The following is a 23,411-nucleotide window of genomic DNA, read 5'->3' on the forward strand; positions in this document are numbered from 1 at the left end:
ACCAGCTGTTTCGGACGACTGTGTGATCATGCTTTCTGCAGCCAATGTGAGTAAGACATTTGACTTCTTGCGGATCAGTGGAACGCTTCTGTTGAACTTGCAGAGCGCTAAATTCAAATTAAATTAAATTACTATAAATATGAAACTTTCATGAAATCCCAAGTGCAATACATCAAAATAAAGCTTAACTTGTTGTTAATCCAGACACTGTGTCAGAGTGGTGGGAGGGGTGTGGTCCGGAGGAGAGATGCTGGGTGCCGGTGGAGGACGTCTTGTACCCAAGTCTGCTGAGTGAGTTTCACCACCTCCATCCAGATCGCCCTGCGCCTCGTCCTCCGGGTCGTCCACGAGGCAGGTGTTGGCGAGCTGCAGGAGCTGCACGTCATGGGGGGGTACTGTCACAACTTCCACCGAAGGTGGCTGGTCCCCCTGTTCGGGCGGTGCTCGGCGGTCGTCGTCGCCGGCCTACTAGCTGCCAACGATCCATTTTTGTTTGTGTCTGTCTGGTTTTTCTTTACACCTGTGTCCTATTAGTTTAATTCGGTGGGTTTATTAACCTTCCCTGTTATTAAAAGTGCAGGATTATTTGCTGTTGTTGCTGTGCGTGTTTGCGCCACGTTTTTTTTTCTCACGGTCGTTGTACCGCTGTGAACTGTTTAGGAGTAGAGGTTTCTCCTCCGTGTGTTGCGTTTATTTCCCTGTGTGTGGCGACTTTGTTTGGACGTGTTCCTCCACCTGTTGTCGTGCAGTTTGGGACTTTAAATAAAACTATTTTGCTACTGGGACTTCCTTGCTCTCCTGCTCCTGACTCCTGCACCTCCCTCCTCTTAGGAGTCACATAACAGCTGACTAACTGGCAAGTGTCTTCACTGACATTTTCAACCTCTCCATGTCCGAGTCTGTAAAACCTACATGTTTCAAGCAGACCACCATAGTCCCTGTGCCCAAGAACACTAAGGTAACCTGCCTAAATGACTACCAACCCGTAGACCTGACGTCTGTAGCCAGGAAGTGCTTTGGATGGCTGGTCATGGCTCACCTCAACACCATTATCTCAGAAACCTTAGTCCCACTCCAATTTGCATACCACCCTAACAGTCGTAAAATACGTTACCTCAATGCTCTGTAGTGTTCGAGTTTGGAATGTAAAATGTGGAACACAGAGAGACACTTAGACAATCAAAAGCTTGAATAATTAAACAATATTTATATTTTTGAGAATGTGGGATTGGTCTGGGTATTTAAAGAACAATCCTGTCAAAGTTGTTTCATTTGGTGACCTTATGAAAGACAGGAGACCCACATTACTGTATCTCTGTTTGTGTACACTTTTCAATTATCAGATTTACATCTCGATGTTGGATAAAATTAATGAGTAAATATGAAACTATTTGTGAAAAGATGTAATGTGATGTTAGCCTTCTAAATGAGAGCATTGATTTTCATATAAAGTTTAAATACGAGACATCAGGCATCATGAAATCGCCCCTTTTTCCAGAGTCTAAAACCACTTCCTACAAAATGTACATTAAGTCAGAGAATGGCGGGACAGAGTCCCCATGTTGGAGTGGCTACAATTCTATAGGCCATCAGACTTGAAAACGTGGAGCTGACGCTAAATGTTGAAATGGTTGAGAACTACCACTCTCCATGCCCAGGAGACCAAACAGTGTGTAGTGTTGGCTACATGGCTGGAAATGGTTAAACTCTAAGACTATTGATCGCTAAAGAATAAGAGCAAATCCTAGACGTAGAATTACTAGTCTGCAGCTGGAAATTACATAAGTCTAGTACAAGAATACCGACAACCCCGGAAGCATCTGTTCTATGCAACAACCGTCTGTATGCCTAACATATCCATTACAACAGACACTATCCAGAGCCGCCAAGAAAGCTACAACCATGAAAGACATTTTGACTTCTGGGGAAGTTAACCAGGGACTCTCTGATGAATGGACTCTCCAGCAGACGGACTGGCGACTCCAACAGAGAAGAAAACAGTGACATACAGGCGTGAATACATACATTGCAATTATTTTTAGAATGAGTGACCATTCATTTGCAAAGGATTAGCATTTCAATGAATAGAATTATCAACTGTGTATAGTGAATCCATTTAGCCTTTCCCGACTTTTATCTGTCCCCACCCTTTCCATTGTCTACCAAGCCATCATACCAGTTTAGCCCACTAGGGACTTATCAATGCATTGTGTTAGTAACCAATAACTATGTTGTTTGGTTATGTAAATCTGGGATTTGATTAGTTAGTTAATAAATAAATAAGCCTATTTGTATATTGCTGATTTATTATGGAGGCTAGGGTTCGTGCAGATATCCAAGGGTTTGCGACGTTCAGATATGACACTGCTGAGGTAATAATACATTAATGAGAATGACTAATCGATATAGATATATGAAAATATCGGAATAGTCAATTCAGGAAATAGAGACTCTATAAACATCTTCCCATGGTGCCCCGACTTCCTAGTTAATTAAAGTTTACATTCATTGTTCAATCACGCAATAATAATTAGACATAGAGAATTGATTTGATGAAATAATTCTTCACATTTAATGATAGTCACAAACACGACGACAGGGATTTTAGGGGGGAGTCTTCTGTGAGTGTGTGTATGACTGTGTGTTCTCTCTGTGCCAGGTGCTGCAGGGTCTGCCCTATTTCTCAGTAGACTTCGGTTTTCAGGGGGGCTTTGCTGTCACAACTTCCGCCGAAGTCGGTCCCTCTTCTTGTTCGGGCGACGTTCGGCGGTCGACGTCACCGGCTTTCTAGCTTCCGCCGATCCACTTTTCATTTTCCATTTGTTTTGTCTTTGTGTCACACACCTGTTTTCAATCCCACAATTACTTGTTCATTAATTAACCCTCTGTTTCCCACATGTTTTTTGTGAGTGATTGTTTGTTGTATTGTGGTCCGTATTTGTGTGGCCATGTATATATTTCGATTTTTGAGTAAAAGTGTTTTTATTACTCATATCTGCAGTCCTGCGCATGACTCATCTCACCAGCTACACACAGACAACATTACATTTGCTCACTTCAACGAACACAAGTTCCCCCACTACTTTGGCAAGGTCAGTGAATTACAACACAAGTTCTCCCACTACTTTGGCAAGATCAGTGAATTACAAAACAAATTCCCCCACTACGTTGTCAAGGTCATTGAATTACAACCACTATGGGATGCTTTAACTGTCTGTATGCAGTAGCTTGTTATGTCTGCTGTATAACTCTAACCCTTCACCCTTCACCCTCCTTTTCCTTTTCCTCTCCTTCTTCTCTCCTTTCCCCGCTCCTCCTCCTCGCCTCCTCTCCCCTCTCTTCAAGAGATAGTTGGGGGGATGTTGGACGTGGAGCAGAGCATACGGAGGAAGTCAATCAGAGAGAACTTTTACAACCAGCGGAAGAAGGTCCTTGAGTTCTCCCAGTGGTGGAAACCCTTCGACTGCACCAAGATGGACAGCTGAACGAACCAACCAAGACGTTTCAATAAACCCGTAGCCCCAATACCTTGGCTACCACCATTTTCAATGGCTGTCACTTTTATTATAAGGTGAAGTTCTCCCAGATTGCTGTTCCTAGGGCTTCCACTGGATGTCAACAGTCTTTAGAAAGAGTTTCATGCTGGTTTTTTGAAAAATGAGCCAGAAATATTATTTTTTCTAGGTGGCTCCCATTTTGGCTGTAGTGTTTCCAAGCGGTTAATGAGAGCTCGTTCTTTGGTATTTTTCTCAGGTAAAGACAATAACGATTCTCTGTCATAAGTTTGATTGTTTATTTACGTATTAGGGTAACTAAGGTTTGATTATAAACGCTATTTGACTTGTTTGGAAAAGTTTATTAGTAAGGTTTGGGATTCATTTTGTATGCATTTTGATGGAGGGAAACTGGGTGGATTATTGACTGAAGCGCGCCAGCTAAACTGAGTTTTTATGGATATGAAGAAGGACATTATCGAACAAAAGGACCATTTGTGATGTAACTGGGAACTTTTGGAGTGTCAACAGAAGAAGATCATCAAAGGTAAGACATTTTTTATATCGTTATTTCTGACTTTTGTGTCGCACCTGCCTGGTTGAAATATGTTTTTCATGGTTTTGCGCTGTCCTCAGATAATTGCATGGTGTACTTTCGCCGTAAAGCCTTTTTGAAATCTGACACAGCGGCTGGATTAACAGGAAGTTAAGCTTTATTTTGATGTATTACACTTTTTTTAAAGTTAAATATTTATAATTCTGTAGTTTGAATTTCGCACTCTGCAATTTTACCGGATGTTGGCAAGGTGGGACGCTATCATCCCACCTGCCCATAAGAAGTTAAATGTATTTGGCTAACGTGTATATAAACTTCCATCTTCAACTGTATGTACAGCAGGACCAAATCGGAAAGATAGATAGGAGCAAGCCCATGTAATGCTTTGTAGGTTAGCAGTAAAACCCTTACCTTGTTCCAATACCTCTGATTGGCTCAAACACATTTAAGTAGGAAAGAAAATCCACAAATTAACTTTTAACATGGCACACCTGTTAATTGAAATTAATTCCAGGTGACTACCTCATGAAGCGGGTTGTGAGAATGCCAATAGGTTGCAAAGCTGTCATCAAGACAAAGGGTGGCTACTTTGAATCATCTCTGTTTTGGTTACTACATGATTCCATATGTGTTATTTCATAGTTATGCTGTCTTAATTATTATTCTACAATGTGGAAAATTAATAAAAAATAAAGGAAAACTATGGAATGAGTAGGTGTTCCAAACGGTTGACTGTTACTGTTTATGTATGTATATGTACATATATACATATACATATATATATATATATAATATATATATATATATATATATATATATATATATATATATATATATATATATATATATATATATATATATATATATATATATATATATATATATATATATATACTGCTCAAAAAAATAAAGGGAACACTAAAATAACACATCCTAGATCTGAATGAATGAAATTATTCTTACTAAATACTTTTTTCTTTACATAGTTGAGTGTGCTGACAACAAAAAATTATCAATGCCACCCCACAAATCAAATGTATCAACCCATGGAGGTCTGGATTTGGAGTCACACTCAAAATTAAAGTGGAAAACCACACTACAGGCTGATCCAAATGTGATGTAATGTCCTTAAACAAGTCAAAATGAGGTTCAGTAGTGTGTGTGGCATCCACGTGCCTGTATGACCTCCCTACAACGCCTGGGCATGCTCCTGATGACGTGGCAGATGGTCTCCTGAGGGATCTCCTCCCAGACCTGGACTAAAGTATCCGCCAATTCCTGGACAGTCTGTGGTGCAACGTGGAGTTGGTGGATGGAGCGAGACATGATGTCCCAGATGTGCTCAGTTGGATTCAGGTCTGGAGAACGGGCGGGCCAGTCCATAGCATCAATGCCTTCCTCTTGCAGGAACTGCTGACACACTCCAGCCACATGAGGTCTAGCATTGCCTTGCATTAGGAGGAACCCAGGGCCAACCGCACCAGCATATGGTCTCACAAGGGGTCTGAGGATCTCATCTCGGTACCTAATGGCAGTCAGGCTACCTCTGGCGAGCACATGGAGGGCTGTGCGGCCCCCAAAGAAATGCCACCCCACACCATGACTGACCCACCGCCAAACCGGTCATGCTGGAGGATGTTGCAGGCAGCAGAACGTTCTCCACGGCATCTCCAGACTCTGTCACGTCTGTCACATGTGCTCAGTGTGAACCTGCTTTAATCTGTGAAGAGCACAGGGTGCCAGTGGCGAATTTGCCAATCTTGGTGTTCTCTGGCAAATGCCAAACATCCTGCACAGTGTTAGGCTTTAAGCACAACCCCCACCTGTGGACGTCGGGCCCTCATACCACCCTCATGGAGTCTGTTTCTGACCGTTTGAGCAGACACATGCACATTTGTGGCCTGCTGGAGGTCATTTTGCAGGGCTCTGGCAGTGGTCCTCCTGCTCCTCTTTGCACAAAGGTGGAGGTAGCGGTCCTGCTGCTGGGTTGTTGCCCTCCTACGGCCTCCTCCACGTCTCCTGATGTACTGGCCGGCCTCCTGGTAGCGCCTCCATGCTCTGGACACAACACTGACAGACACAGCAAACCTTCTTGCCACAGCTCGCATTGATGTGCCATCCTGGATGAGCTGCACTACCTGAGCCACTTGTGTGGGTTGTAGACTCCGTCTCATGCTACCACTAGAGTGAAAGCACCGCCAAAAGTGACCAAAACATCAGCCAGGAAGCATAGGAACTGAGAAGTGGTCTGTGGTCACCACCTGCAGAACCACTCCTTTATTAGGGGTGTCTTGCTAATTGCCTATAATTTCCACCTGTTGTCTATTCCATTTGCACAATAGCATGTGAAATTTATTGTCAATCAGTGTTGCTTCCTAAGTGGGCAGTTTGATTTCACAGAAGTGTGATTGACTTGGAGTTACATTGTGTTGTTTAAGTGTCACCTTTATTTTTTTGTGCAGTGTATATATGTACACATATTTAGCCCCTTTTTGGGTAGGCACAAAACCACCTTCATACTTCCATTTTTTTAACAGGTACCAGTTACCTTCAGACGAGTCCAGTGACACTTCTAGGGGTTTATAGAGCAAACCGGAGAACAAGATGTTCTTCGTGAGTCTCCCCTTTCCCCATAATAGTTTGTAAGTCAAACCATTCAGACACTACAGAGGTTTTTTGTGAGAAGACTGATATTCAGGATGTCTCATGGTCTGACAAAAACCCTCTAGCTCTCTGGAATCGTTTGTTTATGTAACTTAGTTTGACACACTGGTGCTTCAATTGTCTCTAGGGGGCTAAGCACTATTATTGCACAATGAGTCCATGCAACTTATGTGACTTTTGTCATGACTGTCCACAAGAATCCTAATAGGTCAGATCAGGTTTGCAATTAATAACTTCACTCAAACCCCCTCTCACCCGCAGAGGGGGGAGGAAAGAACTAGACGAGATGAGCAACTCACGTCTGTCATAAATCAAGGGGGAAGATTCAGGTCTCCCTCTCCAATATTCACCAAAGGAATTGACTTTGTTCCAAGAGACTCTTACATGTTCAAAAGCAACTTCTAACATAGAATGTGGGGAATGGTCAGAGGCGATCCATAGAACATTAATGTAATTTTGTTTGTTATTTTGAAATGTCATTAAAAATGTTATAAAGGAAATACTGTTGCTTGGAAAGTATACCCACTACGTGTACAAAGTTTCCATACTATGAGTTGTGCATGTAATGAAAAATGATGAAATGTATTTGTTATCAGAGGGAAGTGACTTGAGGAACTATAAGAGATAATTGTTTTACATAACTTTGTACAAGTGACAAGTCACATCCCTGAGTGAGGTCAGAGAGTGTGTCAACCTGACAGAATTGCCCCTTTTGAACAAACTGTAGAAAATTATGGGCTAAGAAATGAACATACTTGACCAGAGAGACATAAAGCTGCAGCTGCATGTTTAAAGTGGTCTGAACTTTGAATCTTAACACGAGGTAGAGATGATAAACTCACCTCCCGGACAATAACTGGTATGGCTGATTAGCTGACCTGAGTAAAGTTTCTTCAAAAGCGAATTTAAGTGGGACCATTATACCACTCTGCTCAAACCATCGTATTACCCTACTCTCATCACCCCACTGGGAACCATCGACACGGATGGCTAGCCTATCTTCAAAGAAGCATCTTCAAGAGCTGATGGAAGAAAAATGAACTGTAGTTCTGTTCAGGACTGCACGACAAGTCACCGAACACCGGAGAACTACAGAGAAGAATAACAGTAGAAGACTTGTTGGAACCTTTTTGGACAATCAGAGCCTTACAAGTGCGCCACAAAAACTCCCTTTCCAAGGCTGCCCTGTCCAACAAGAGTGAACCGTAAATACATTTATGATTTCTTACTCAAAGAGGGTGGCAGTTTGTGTGCCCTGATCTGTTTCACCTGTCCTTGTGCTTTTCTCCATCCAGTTGTCGCCCATCTTTCCCGCTTATCCCCTGGGTATTTAAACCTGTTTTTTCTGTCTGTCTGTGCCAGTTTGTCTTGTTTGTTCAAGCCTACCAGCGTTTTGTCTCAGCTCCTGTTTTTCCCCAGTCTGTCTTTGTCTCGTCCTCCTGGTTTTTGGCTCTTGTCTGTCCTGACTCTGTATTCACCCAACTGAACTCTGCCTGTCCCTGAGCCTGCCTGCCGTCCTGTACTTTTGCTCCATGTCTGGATTACCTGCAGTACCTCTGCCTGACCAGACACTGAGCTTTCCTGTTATCCTGTACCTTGGCCTCTACTCTGGATTATTGACCCCTGCCTGCCTTGACCTGTCGTTTACCTGCCCCTGTTGTTACAATAAGCAGTGTTACTTCACACAGTCTGCATGTGGGTCTTACCTTGATTCCTGATAGTACCAATGTTAAGTGTCTCTGTCCCCCTCTCCCCCTCTCCCCCTCTCCCCCTCTCCCCCTCTCCCTCCCTCCCTCCCTCCCTCCCTCCCTCCCTCCCTCCCTCCCTCCCTCCCTCTCCATCTCTTTTGTAACAAGCATCCACATTGTTGTCATTCCTCTAGGGACCTGTTTTTAACATATTAAGTGTGTATGTTTATCCTGTCCTACTATTTAGTTAGCTAGTAAATAAATAATTAAACCAATTTGTGCAGTTCTAAATTGTAAGTAAGGCTCTGGTTTTTGCAGATGCAAGGAGGTTATGACTGTTCAGAATGATGATATGATACGAGGTTATGATTAATAAGTTGACTGTTTATAGATGTGGTAGGTCAAGACCTTTAGAGTTTAATTTGGGGGATGGTAACTCTTTAAAGTACCGCTCTCGTGGTGCCCCAAATCCTAATGAGTTAATTGTTACATGATTAATTTAATTGCGTAACAATTAAACATAGTTAGTTGATTAGATAAATAACAGTCCTCAGATTAATGTTAAAGTCAAATTACGCACATTTTTACTGCTGAAATTAATTACAGTGCCTTGCAAAAGTACTCATCCCCATTGGTGTTTTTCCTATTTTGTTGCATTACGACCTGTAATTTAAATTGATTTTTATTTGGATTTCATTTAATGGACATACACAAAATAGTCCAAATTGGTGAAGTGAAATGAAATTTTTTTTTTACTTCTTTCTAAGAACTCCAAAAAATTAAAAACAGAAAAGTGATGTGTGCATATGTATTCACCCCCTTGTCTATGAAGCCCCTAAATAAGATCTGGTGCAACCAATTACCTTCAGAAGACACATAATTAGTTAAATAAAGTCCAACTGTGTGCAATCTAAGTGTCACATGATCTGTCACATGATCTCAGTATATACCTGTTCTGAAAGGCCCCAGAGTCTGCAACACCACTAAGCAAGGGGCACCACCAAGCAAGCAACACCATGAATACGAAGGAGCTCTCCAATCAGGTCAGGGACAAAGTTGTGAAGAAGAACAGATCAGGGTTGGGTTATAAACTTTAAACATCCCACGGAGCACCATTAAATCCATTATTAAAAAATGGAAAGAATATGGCACCACAACAAACCTGCCAAGAGAGGGCCGCCCACCAAAACTCACAGACCAGGCAAGGAGGGCATTAATCAGAGAAGCAACAAAGAGACCAAAGACAACCCTGAAGGAGCTGTAAAGCTCCACAGCGGAGATTGGGGTATCTGTCCATAGGACCACTTTAAGCCATACACTCCACAGAGCTGGGCTTTACGGAAGAGTGGCAAGCAAAAGGCCATATAAGCAAACATGTTTGGTGTTTGCCAAAAGGCATGTCCCCAAACATATGGAAAAAGGTTCTCTGGTCAGATGAGACAAAAATGTTGCTTTTTGGCCATCAAGGACAAAGCTATGTCTGGCGCGAACTCAACACCTCTCATCACCCCCAAGGCAACATCCCCACAGTGAAGCATGGTGGTGACAGCATCATGCTGTGGGGATGTTTTTCATCGGCAGGGACTGGGAAACTGGTCAGAATTGAAGGAATGATGGATGGCACTAAATACAGGGAAATTCTTGAGGGAAACCTGTTTCAGTCTTCCAGAGATTTGAGACTGGGACAGAGGTTCACCTTCCAGCAGGACAATGACCCCAAGCATACTGCTAAAGCAACACTCAAGTGGTTTAAGGAGAAACATTTAAATGTCTTGGAATGGCCTAGTCAAAGCCCAGACCTCAATCCAATTGAGAATCTGTGGTACGACTTAAATATGGCTGTACACCAGTGGAACCCATTCAACTTGAAGGAGCTGGAACAGTTTTGCCTTGAAGAATGGGCAAAAATCCCAGTGGCTAGATGTGCCAAGCTTATAGAGACATACCCCAAGAGACTTGCAGCTATAATTACTGCAAAAGGTGGCTCTACAATTTGTAAGTCGCTCTGGATAAGAGCGTCTGCCAAATGACTTAAATGTAAATGTAAAGTATTGACTTTGGGGGGGTAAATAGTTATGCACTCTCAAGTTTTCTGTTTTTTTGTGTGTTTTTTCTTGTTTTTTTCACCATGAAAAAAATGTTGCATCTCAAAGTGGTAGGCGTGTTATGTAAATCAAATGATACAGCCCCCCCAAAATATATTTTAAATCCATGTTGTAAGGCAACCAAATAGGAAAAATGCCCAGGGGGTGAATACTTTCACAAGCTACTGTAGGCTTACCATAACAAAGGGGTTGAACACTTATTGACTCAAGACATTTCAGCTTTTCTTTTCTTTTTTAGAATAAAAAAAATAATAATAACATAATTCCACATATGGGGTATTGTGTGTAGGCCAGTGACAAAATAGATGCTAGCCTTCAGTCAGTTGGAACTTGCTCATTCAAATGTGTATATCTGAATGACTTGAGACACCTGTGTGACTCAACGGTAGGCACCTCGGATCCACTTCATGCACTATCTCTGCTAGCGCCGCAAATTTCATGTGACTAACGGAATAATGTCACCGTCAGGTGTATGTGTGTGTGTGTGTGAGTGTGAGTGACTGACATGAACATTATTTTGACTGTTCTTTCTATGTATGGTATTTAGGTGCATTGTGATGACTGGCTGTCTCTTGTGCAACACCTTTAGAAAGGTCATACCTTAGGGGAATTACAACCGTAAATCTGACTGTTGAAAACACTGTTTTTACTGCCTGTTGATCTGGAGGGAGATGGGGGAGACACATGGAATATTCAGTCTTGCCAAGAGGGCTTTTATGGTAAAACACACACACATACCACAATCTAAATAGTGATTTTAAAATTTAAGTAGAGTTTTCGGTAATGTCAACTGAAGGGATGAGTTTTCATATTGTAGGATATTGTTGTCTTCCTCGCGTAACATTTAATTATAATATTCAATTAACCTAATCATCTTTAATGTCACTGTTTGAGGTATTACACAATCTACTCATCCTCTGAGCACACACGGTCAAATCTTTCCCTTCCTTTTAATCTTTAGAGAACTATGGTTGAATTGTTGCTGCAGGTTTATTAAATATCCGTCAGACAGTGTTTTTGATGTATCGTTTTATGTAGCGAGCTGGGGGGGAGACCAAACATATTTCAATGTAATCTATTAGGGTCAGGGCACACTGCTTTGGAAAAAAATTTTTTTTTCAAAATTGCACATCCAGGAAAATGACCGCAGTGTATGTGTGTTGCATCCTATGATTGTCTCTCTATCTCTAGCTCTCTGTGTGTGTGTCTGTCCGTCCATCTGTCAGTATGTCTGTTAGTCTGTTGGTCTGTCTGTCTGTTTGGCATGTACATGTCTATGCAGCTGGCTGGTCTCAGACCGCGGGTGAAGAAGCCACATGTGGAGGTCCTGGGCTGGCATTGTTACAAAGTGGTAGGCATGTTGTGTAAATCAAATGATACAAACCCCCCAAAATCTATTTTAATTCCAGGTTGTAAGGAAACAAAATACGAAAAATGCCAAGGGGGTGAATACTTTCGCAAGCCACTGTATGATCAGGCCACAGATCTCACTGAGAGAGAGAGAGAGAGAGTGAGAGAGTGAGAGAGAGAGGCCCACCGTGACTGACCCAAACTTAAGGAAAGCTTTGACTATGTACAGACTCAGTGAGCATAGCCTTGCTATTGAGAAAGGCCGCCGTAGGCAGACATGGCTCTCAAGAGAAGACAGGCTATGTGCTCACTGCCCACAAAATGAGGTGGAAACTGAGCTGCACTTCCTAACCTCCTGCCCAATGTATGACCATATTAGAGACATATATTTCCCTCAGATTATACAGATCCACAAAGAATTCGAAAACAAATCCAATTTTGATAAACTCCCACATCTACTGGGTGAAATTCCACAGTGTGCCATCGCAGCAGCAAGATTTGTGACCTGTTGCCACGAGAAAGGGGCAACCAGTGAAGAACAAACACCATTGTAAATACAACCCATATTTATGCTTATTTATTTTCCTTAACCATTTGTACATTGTTACAACACTGTGTATATATATTTGTAATGTCTGTATTGTTTTGAAACTTCTGTATGTGTAAAGTTTACTGTTAATTTTTATTGTTTATTTTACTTTTGTATATTATCTACCTCACTTGCTTTGGCAATATGTTAACATATGTTTCCCATGCCAATAAAGCCCCTTGAATTGAATTGACATGATAAGGGAGGGAGGGAGGGAGAGGAGAGAGAGAGAGAGAGAGAGAGAGAGAGAGAGAGAGAGTGAGTGAGAGAGAGGAGAAGGGGGAGAGAGAGAGAGAGAGATGAGAGGAGAAGGGGGAGAGAGAGAGTGAGAGAGAGAGAGGAGAAGGGGGAGAGAGAGAGTGAGAGAGAGAGAGAGAGAGAGAGAGAGAGAGAGGGGAGAGAGAGAGGAGAATGGAGAGAGAGAGGAGAAGGGGGAGAGAGAGAGGAGAAGGGGGAGAGAGAGAGGAGAAGGGAGAGAGAGAGAGAGGAGAAGGGGGGGAAACATTCTGAACAGATAAGGTCAGAAGATGATCTGAGAGCCAGAATGCTATTGGGAAACCCCTCCCACAGCATGTGCAGAGTGAGAATGTTCAGACTAATCTTTAATGCATATTTATATATATTAGGTCAAGACAATACAAAATATTTAAATCAATATACATTTTTTTACCTACATTGACTATTTTCATTCATCTGTATTTTGTACCTGAGTGGGCTCAAACAGGGCTGGCCATCTTTCTTTGAAGTCCTTCACAGGAAGGGACTGAACAACATCTTGTCTTCGATATGAGAAGGTCTTTGCCATTTCGGCACTCACAATGTTGTGGTTGTCACGTATTTGTACTTCTCCCAGGTGCTCCACTTGCTCCCTCTCCAGGGTCTCATCTGTTTCTCCAGCAGGGAGGGTGGGAGGTAATATACATCCTCCTTTGTTGTTTTATGTTCTTGGCAACGGGCCTGTCCTCTGGTGATTTTCTCTTGACAGAGTTCACTTCCAGTTCTGGGCAACCAATTCCTCTCAGTTTCAATCTGTAATTGCCCATCTTGTACTTCAGAGTGGTTTGCCATCCGTACAGGCATGACAAGGACCCAGGCTCTTTAACACATGGCTACTTTTTTACCAAAGCTTCTGCCACCTGCCAAATGTGTTTACTTGACGGATAGGCTGTAAACAAATCCTCCCAGACAGCTTTCCAGGATGTCTGATTTCACAGAGAGATTGTTGAATAGTGTTTTATCCTTCATGTGTGCTTCATTAGCTGCCTGAAGAATGAGCTCTGTATCATAAGCAAAGGGAGGAGTTTCAGACTCATGATGGCCACGGACGGGAGCGTTGGGAAGAGGTACTTTCTGGAGAGGACAATATCACAGTATCACGTGATCCACGGGAGCCCCTCTCATCCGATGTCTCTGTGGAGCTGTTATTGAGTTCTTGTACATTTAAAGTAATAAGAGGTGGGCCGGTCAAGGTCAACCACATTGATGGTGTCTTTATCCTTTTGGTATTCAGTATCAAGTGAAGAAAATAACTGATCTCCAAATTCACTGTCCATGTACTGTAGAACAAATTATTTTTGAAGCTGAAATGTCTCTTGCACAATTGTGCCATGCTCAGCCAGAGTAGCAGGGATTCCAGAAGGCAATGTTAGCTTACGTATATCAGGGCTCTCCAATAGGACCCGTAGCCTGGCAGGCATTTCTGTTCTGTTGTAGCGAAAGTGATCCTGTCAAGAAAAAATGCATAAAAGTTATCAAATGAGTATCATATCAAACATGGGTATCCCATTAAATCGTTATCAAGTGCTGCTCACTAGATCTCATGATAAAACCGTGCAAAACGAAGAATTTCTATTCTATAAAGAATCACTAAATTTGACATGAGCTCTATGAGCAATGCATTGTTTTTAAACCCATGTACCCATGTATAAATACACCACATTTAAAACTGTTAATTTTTTAAAGATTGTTACCTAATATTGCAGACAAATATGGTGCTTCAGGTTTACCATGCACTTTTGGCTGCCAATTCATTTTGCTCAATGACCTTAAGCTTCTGTGTGGATTCCAGCTCAAACCCCCTACGGTGCTCATTATACCAAACATTCTGACACTTGGCAATAAAAGCAAGTTCACCATAAATAACAATCATTAGAAGTATTTCATCAAAGTCTGGTAGACCTCCAGAAGATCCATAGGTTAGTTTTATTCCAACTGAGTAGTTGGTACCATTGCAGGAAAGTGTGTTTAACATCTGAACAGAAGTCTCATCTGGAAAAGAACATTGTACCATTTATTTTAAGTCATCCTTTGACACTTCCAAAGCAATAGTGGACAGCTCAGTGGCAGATAGGGCAAGCTTGACAAGAGTGGTGCCATGCAGATGGTACGCAAGCATTAGTTGATGCTTAACTGCAAGAGACAGCCAAATGTTTCGAAAGCTGTTGGTCTGTCGACAATCCGCTTAAAAAAGCTGTGTTTAGCTGCAAAGCACATAGTCCACAAAGCTATAAGAGGTCCACATGCCTTTATCGGCTGTGGGTTGTGTTCAATGAAATGTTGTTTCAGGATAACACTGTCCTGAGGAAAAACCTCGAAGCATCTATGCCTGTGCTCAGATATCTTGCTGTCAAAGTACCAAATGTTTCTTCTGTGTGAATTGGCGAAACTACAAGTTCAACAATATCTTTTGAGGTCCATAAGAATTTCCCATGATGGTTTATCTACAGGTATTTTAGTTCCTATAATGAATGGAAGCAGACGCAGTAGGCACCAGTTTTCATGAGCATTTCCTCCAATACTTCTTTTCCTTGGATTCATGAAGAGGAATTGAATTGACTCTGGGCAGTCAGTTTTATCACTCCACTTACAGGGGAACTGTGTGATAAGAATGTTGAGTTCCAACAGAGTAACATATTTATTCTTGATTAAAACCTTTAAGCACAATGCCAGTTCCAGAAGCAGGATTCCCTCAAAAAAGTCATGCAGCACATCTGGTGGATAGCCAGACAGCACGTCTTTCAGTCAAAGCACACTACTTTTTCACACCATAGCAACATATTAAGGTGGGATTTTCCTAAACTGTCTATATCTGATCAGAATGTTGCTGCTTTGTTCTGGGTTGGAATGCCCCAGTTCTCACTTCTTTAATCTGGATCTATCTCAGATTTCTCTGCCAAACAGAACCTGCAGACATGCATTGCACAAAAACTTTCTACAAATCCACCAATAGAGTGGGCTACATAATGATCTGCCGCCACACAAAAAACAGTGCCCTTCAGTATCTTTCCCAGCACAGGAATAAAAAGTCCTCTTTTAAAAGTGTCTCTGGCTCCTTCCCATATCCATATGTTTCAACATCAACAGCCTTGCAGAGAGCAGCTAAGTAAGTAGACTTGAGTGTAGACCTAAACTGTAATGGGACATTTGCCAACACCCAATAGACTCCTGTGATTTTGTGCTTTTTGCAGGATGTTCCAAGGTGATTGCGCAAAGTCATCAACATCGAGAAGTAAAGATAGGGTTCATTAATCTCCTGATAAACAATCATTTTCTTTGAAATGTGTGCCATCATAAAAAGACTTGTATCGAGAAAAACTAGTAGGCCTTCTTTTTAAAGCTTTCTCCTTAATGTCCTTTGTTGCTAAATGCTTGTAACAGGGACAGCAGAATAGGAACATAGTGTAAGCCTCTTCTTTTCTTTGCATCAAGTATATCATCTACCGGCTCCACCACAGAAACGTTTTCTTAAAAAACTGCTTCATCTTGTACGGTGTGGCGAGGGCTCCATCTGGCCCTAAAACTGTGCTCATGAAATTTGTCTCAGACATCTTGAACAAAATCTGAGATGATGTAATTGTCATTAAGACAGTCATGTTTCCTTAAACATTAATTAACAATGTATTTTATGACTGGACCTGACACAGACCACGATATGAACTGCAGCTCCTCTACTACCTCATTTATACACTTGCTTGACACGTTGTAAATAATTTCAAATTTGAGCAAAAGGTGACCTATTTTTTGCTCATTGTCATTTTGCAATTCTGATTCTTCTAAAGTTTCCTCCTCTTCATGGACTTGTGTATTTGAATGGTCAATATGTTTTTGTACGACTTTTGTACGACCAGAGAATGAGGATTGGGTTTTCGACTCCTATGAGATGCAAAGGTTCAACATATTTGTTATAAATCTGCACTTGTCAAATACTGCATGATTGCCTAAGTCCGTTATGGGTCCGTGGTCAAATGACCATCTCTCATCACTGTCAAACACTCCCCAAACACTCCCTAAAAAGCTTCTGCGAGCAGGCCTTTCTAATCGACCTGGCCCGGGTATCCTGGAAGGATATTAACCTCATCCCGTCAGCAGAGGATGCCTGGTTGTTCTTTAAAAGTGCTTTCCTCATCATCTTAAATAAGCATACCCCTTTCAAAAATTGTTGAACTAAGAACAGCCATTGGTTCACTCCAGACATGACTGCCCTTGACCAGCACAAAAACCCTGTGGCGTACTGCACTAGCATCGAATAGTCCCCGCAATATGCAACTTTTCAGGGAAGTCAGGAACCAATACACACAGTAAGTTAGGAAAGCAAAGGCTAGCTTATTCAAACAGAAATTTGCATCCTGCTGCACTAATTCCGAAACGTTTTGGGACACTGTAAAGTCCATGGAGAATAAGAGTACCTCCTCCCAGCTGCCCACTGCACTGAGACTAGGAAACACTAATACCACTGATAAATCCACAATAATCAATAATTTCAATAAGCCTATCTCTACAGCTAGCCATGCTTTCCACCTGGCTACCCCAACTCCGGCCAGCAGCTCTGCACCCACCGCAGCAACTGGCCCAAGCCCCCCTTCTCATTCACCCGAATCCAGACAGCTGATGTTCTGAAAGAGCTTCAATACCTGGACCCCTACAAATCAGCTGGGCTAGACAATCTGGACCCTCTCTTCCTAAAAGTATCTGCCGCCATTGTTGCAACCCCTTTTACTAGTCTGTTCAACCTCTCTTTCGTATCGTCTGAGATTCCTAAAGGTTGGAAAGCGGCCGCGGTCATCCCCCTCTTCAAAGGGGGACACTCGAGACCAAAACTGTTACAGACCTATATCCATCATGCCCTGCCTTTCTAAAGTCTTTGAAAGCCATGTGAACAAACAGATCACCGACCATTTCGAATCCCACCGTACCTTCTCCTCTATACAATCTGGTTTTCCGAGCTGGTCGTGGGTGCACCTCAGCCACGCTCAAAGTCCTAAACGATAACATAACCGCCAGCGATAAAAGACAGTACTGTGCAGCCGTCTTTATCGACCTGGCCAAGGCTTTCGACTCTGTCAATCACCATATTCTTATCAGCCTTACTCAGCAGCCTTGGTTTCTCTAATGACTGCCTCGCTTGGTCTACTGACAACTTCTCTGATAGAGTTCAGTGTGTCAAATCGGAGGGCCTGTTGTCCGGACCTCTGGCAGTCTCTATGGGGGTGCCACAGGGTTCAATTCTCGGGCCGACTCTTTTCTCTGTATATATCAATGATGTCGCTCTTGCTGCGGGTGATTCTTTGATCCACCTCTACGCAGACGACACCATTCTGTATACTTCTGGCCCTTCTTTGGACACTGTGTTAACAAACCTACAAATGGGCTTCAACGCCATACAACACTCCTTCCGTGGCCTCCAACTACTCTTAAATGCTAGTAAAACTAAATGCATATTCTTCAACCGATCGCTGTCCGCACCCACCTGCCCGCCCGTCCAGCATCACTACTCTGGACGGTTCTGACTTAAAATATGTGGACAACTATAAATACCTAGGTGTCTGGCTAGACTGTAAACTCTCCTTCCAGACTCACATTAAGCATCTCCAATCCAAAGTAAAATCTTGAATCAGCTTCCTATTCCGCACAAGGCCTCCTTCACTCAGTTGCTAAACTTACCCTCATAAAACTGACTATCCTACCAATCCTCGACTTCGGCGATGTCATTTACAAATTAGCCTTCAACACTCTGCAAATTGGATGCAGTCTATCACAGTGCCATCCATTTTGTCACCAAAGCTCCATATACTACCCACCACTGCGACATGTATGCTCTCGTCGGCTGGTCCTCGTTACATATTCATCGCCAGACCCACTGGCTCCAGGTCATCTGTAAGTCTTTGCTAGGTATAGCTCTGCCTTATCTCAGCTCACTGGTAACCATAGCAACACCCACCCATAGCACGCACTCCAGCAGGTATATTTCACTGGCCATCCCCAAAGCCAACACCTGCTTTAGCCGCCTTTCTTTCCAGTTCTCTGCTGCCAATGACTGGAACGAATTGGATCAATTGCAATTACTTCGCTACCATTGGCCTATTTATTGCCTTACCTCATTTGCACACACTGTATACACATTTTTCTATTGTGTTAATAACAGTACGTTTGATTATCTCATGTGTAACTCTGTGTTGTTGTGTTGTCGCACTGCTTTGCTTTGTCTTGGCCAGGTCGCAGTTGTAAATGACAACATGTTCTCAACTGGCCAACCTGGTTAAATAAAGGTGATTTTTTTAAAAACATACACATCACATATTACTTACACATCCCATATTACTTACACATCTCATTGTAACGTCTGTATCCAACTCACGCTCTCAAACACATAGATCCCCTGAACGCAGCTCACTCTCCAGATTACAATCACCTGAATTCTGATCACCTGTTCACACACCTGTATGTCAGTATCACACACTACTTAGTGTGTTACCCCATCATTGTGAGGTATTGTTTGTTTTGTGACACTCTTCTATTCGGAGCTCTGTTTTTCCCGTAATTTACTCCTCCCGTGTATGATAGTTTTCGCCAGCCTCACTAACGACGCCTTTTGCTTATTCCCTGCCGGTACTTTAGCCTGTCAGGTTTCCTGTTATCAACCTATTGCCTGATCTCCTGGATGACGTTACGAGCCTTTTCTCTGTCTGTACTGTTGCCTGTTTGGAAACCCTGAGTATGACCTTCTGCCTGCCCCTGGAACCAGCTACCTGCCTCCTGCTGTGGTTCTTTACAATAAACACCTGCTGCACCTGCACTTGAAACCAGCTCTCTGTCTCCCATCATGTTCATTACACCCATATGCTATCTCATTCTAAAATAAGGAAGACACACGTTGTCAATACCTGCCTGGGCGACAATGTCCTTGTTCGCAAATCCTTGTTTTTTTCCCCATTTTATTTTCCGGAATTCCGTGTTAACTTTTCGTTGCCTAAAGTGTTCAATCCATTTTGTTGATTTAAAAACACAGTATATATTTAATACCGATTATTCACACTAATGTTGCTGTAATAAAAACATCCTGTGTATCCTGTCCGAGGGGAACCTGTATTCTGTTTACATTTCTGGACTATGTCTGAGTTTCCACACTGCGGAAATCATAGGGCCCTACAAGCCCTAATGTGAGCTACAATGAAAACACACAGACATTTGAATAAATTTACACACCTTGTCAATGTATTCTGGAAAATATGGTCTTCCAGTACTCAGGAACGTCTGAATACGTAAATACCTATACCTAAAGAAGAGGAGTTGTGTTAAAATCTATGACAATGTCAGGAAAATTAAACTCTAATGACTTCAGCTTTTGATAGCTAGCTTGCTAAAAAAAACAGAAACATCGCAATCCTAGCAGACTTGGAAGAGCTGCTTGTTATCTATCTTACTAGCCAGCCCAGTTATTTAATTTAGCTAGTTTGGCTGTAAGATTATTGACTAGATAACTACTGCACAAGGTTAACGTATGCAGTGCTGCCTTGAACATGTTGTGAATTGGGTTGTGCCATGGCGGAGATCTTTGCGGGCTATACTCAGCTTTGTCTCAGGATGGTAAGTTGGTGGTTGAAGATATCCCTCTAGTGGTGTGGGGGCGGTGCTTTGGCAAAGTGGGTGGGGTTATATCCTTCCTGTTTGGCCCTGTCCGGGGGTGTCCTCGGATGGGGCCACAGTGTCTCCTGACCCCTCCTGTCTCAGCCTCCAGTATTTATGCTGCACTAGTTTATGTGTCAGGGGGCTGGGGTCAGTTTGTTATATCTGGAGTACTTCTCCTGTCCAATTCGGTGTCCTGTGTGAATCTAAGTGTGCGTTCTCTAATTCTCTCCTTCTCTCTCTCGGAGGACCTGAGCCCTAGGACCATGCCCCAGGACTACCTGACATGATGACTCCTTGCTGTCCCCAGTCCACCTGGCCGTGCTGCTGCTCCAGTTTCAACTGTTCTGCCTTATTATTATTCGACCATGCTGGTCATTTATGAACATTTGAACATCTTGGCCATGTTCTGTTATAATCTCCACCCGGCACAGCCGGAAGAGGACTGGCCACCCCACATATGCTCTCTCTAATTCTCTTTCTTTCTCTCTCTCGGAGGACCTGAGCCCTAGGACCATGCCCCAGGACTACCTGACATGATGACTCCTTGCTGTCCCCAGTCCACCTGGCCGTGCTGCTGCTCCAGTTTCAACTGTTCTGCCTTATTATTATTCGACCATGCTGGTCATTTATGAACATTTGAACATCTTGGCCATGTTCTGTTATAATCTCTACCCGGCACAGCCAGAAGAGGACTGGCCACCCCACATAGCCTGGTTCCTCTCTAGGTTTCTTCCTAGATCTTTCTAGGGAGTTTTTCCTAACCACCGTACTTCTACACATGCATTGCTTGCTGTTTGGGGTTTTAGGCTGGGTTTCTGTACAGCACTTTGAGATATCAGCTGATGTACGAAGGGCTATATAAATAAATTTGATTTGAATATGTGAACAACAAGAAGGTTTCTGCAAGGACAGGTATAGCTAGATAGCTAGGTGTAGTTCGCTAGCTATCTACGTATTGTTTGTTCCTGTCTCTGCCTGGCTAGCTTGCCTAGCTGACAAACATTAAATTGCAGGGGCACATGTATTCAGTTGTACTGTAATGTTTGCTGACGATGCATTTTTTGGTAAGGAAATATGTTACATACCTATTTCGGTTAATACAAAACGTACACAAAAACGACCAAGATTATAAACAGCGTGGAGGCGAATAAATGCACTGCTAACTTACTAGCTAGTAGCATGCCCACCACTAGCTAACTCTAAAAATATGTGTAGAGAGGTCCAAACTACATTCCAAGTTATAATTTGGTCCTTACCTGCCGCATGGCCATTCCAGAGGAGAAAGACCAAGACAACGTCCGTTGAAGTGTTCCAAGCACAATACGTTCAGAACAAGATCTAGCATGTCAGTCCAACATAATAATGATAATTTAATATCATATTTTTACATTGCTGGTTGTTACCTAAAAATATTTGTTCAAATTTATCAGCATATTACCTTGGATTTTTATTTGCAAATGGCAGTCTTTTTCAACATATATAAATGAGGTACTAAATTAAAAAATGTAAGTAAAACAAAAAAACAATTATTTTAAGTAATTATTTTTTACAGTGTATGATGAAACTGGTTCTCATGAGGACCACCACAGGAATGGAAGACCCAGAGTTATCTCTGCTGCAGAGGATAAGTTAGCAGACCACCGTGAAGCACGGAGGAAGGGGTGTAGTGGTTCTTTGCTGGTGACACTGTCTGGGATTTATTTAGAATTCAAGGCACACTTAACAAGCATGGCTACCACAGCATTCTGCAGCGATGCGCCCTCCCATCTGGTTTGCGCTTAGTGGGACTATAATTTCTTCTCAACAGGACAATGACCCAAAACACACTTCCAGGCTGTGTAAGGGCTATTTGACCAAGGAGAGTGATGGAGTAATGCATCAGATGACCTGACCTCCACAATCACCCGACCTCAACCCAATTGAGATCGTATGAGTTGAGTTGGATCGCAGAGTGAAGGAAAAGCAGCCAACAAGTGCTCAGCATATGTGGGTTGAGAGCTGTTTGAGAGAATGCCAAGAGAATCTAAAATCTATTTTAATTTGTTTAACACTTTTTGGTCAATACATGGCTCCTGAGTGGCGCAGTGGTCTAAGGCACTGCATCTCAGTGCTAGAGGTGTCACTACAGACCCTGGTTCAATTCCAGGCTGTATCACAACTGGCTGTGATTGCGAGTCCCATAGGGCAGCGCACAATTGACCCAGAGTCGTCTGGGTTTTGGTTTGGCCGGTGTAGGCCATCAATGTAAATAAGAATTTGTTCTTAACAGGCTTGCCTAGTTAAATGTTTAAAAAAGTGTTATTTCATATTTTTGATGTCTTCCGTTTCATTCTACAATGTAGAAAAAAGTAAAAAGAAAGAAAAACCCTTGAATGAGTAGGTGTGTCCAAACGTTTGACTGGTACTGCATATGCAGTGTGTGTGTTTATCCAGGGTATATGTATGCACTATGCTTGTAGTGTTTTCTTCAGTGTGTGTGTTTATCCAGGGTATATGTATGCACTATGCTTGTAGTGTTTTCTTCAGTTTGTGTGTCTCGGGCCTCAGGCTGGGTGTATAGTCTGGCACATGGGCAGAGAAGAGGTCAAGGTCACCAAAGTGTTCAGCGTTCGACATGAATTCCGCCCTGTCACCCGCTACGGCTCTGCGATTGTAAATGGCTGGTACCGGCAGTTACCATTATCATGTGTTTATTATGGGGACAGTCGGTTCATATAGTAGAGGAGGCTGTGTGAACCAAACACACACGTTGACTTCAGTGGTGTACTATTGTTGACATATACCATAGTCTAGTCTACTAGAACCAAGTCTACCTTAAATTATTGTTTTATCTCTATGACCTTGAGTAAAATAAGAAGTAGATTATTTACAATGGTCAGTGTTCAGTTGATTATGACAAATTGGTCTAGTATACAAATACACGGAATATGTTCTGCTGGCATTGCACAATCAATCAATCAATCAAATGTATTTATAAATCCCTTTTTACACCAGCTGATGTCACAAAGTGCTGTACAGAAACCCAGCCTAAAACCCCAAACAGCGAACAATGCAGGTGTA

Source organism: Oncorhynchus masou, chromosome 9 (assembly GCF_036934945.1).
Source record: "Oncorhynchus masou masou isolate Uvic2021 chromosome 9, UVic_Omas_1.1, whole genome shotgun sequence".
NCBI classification, from domain to species: domain Eukaryota; kingdom Metazoa; phylum Chordata; class Actinopteri; order Salmoniformes; family Salmonidae; genus Oncorhynchus; species Oncorhynchus masou.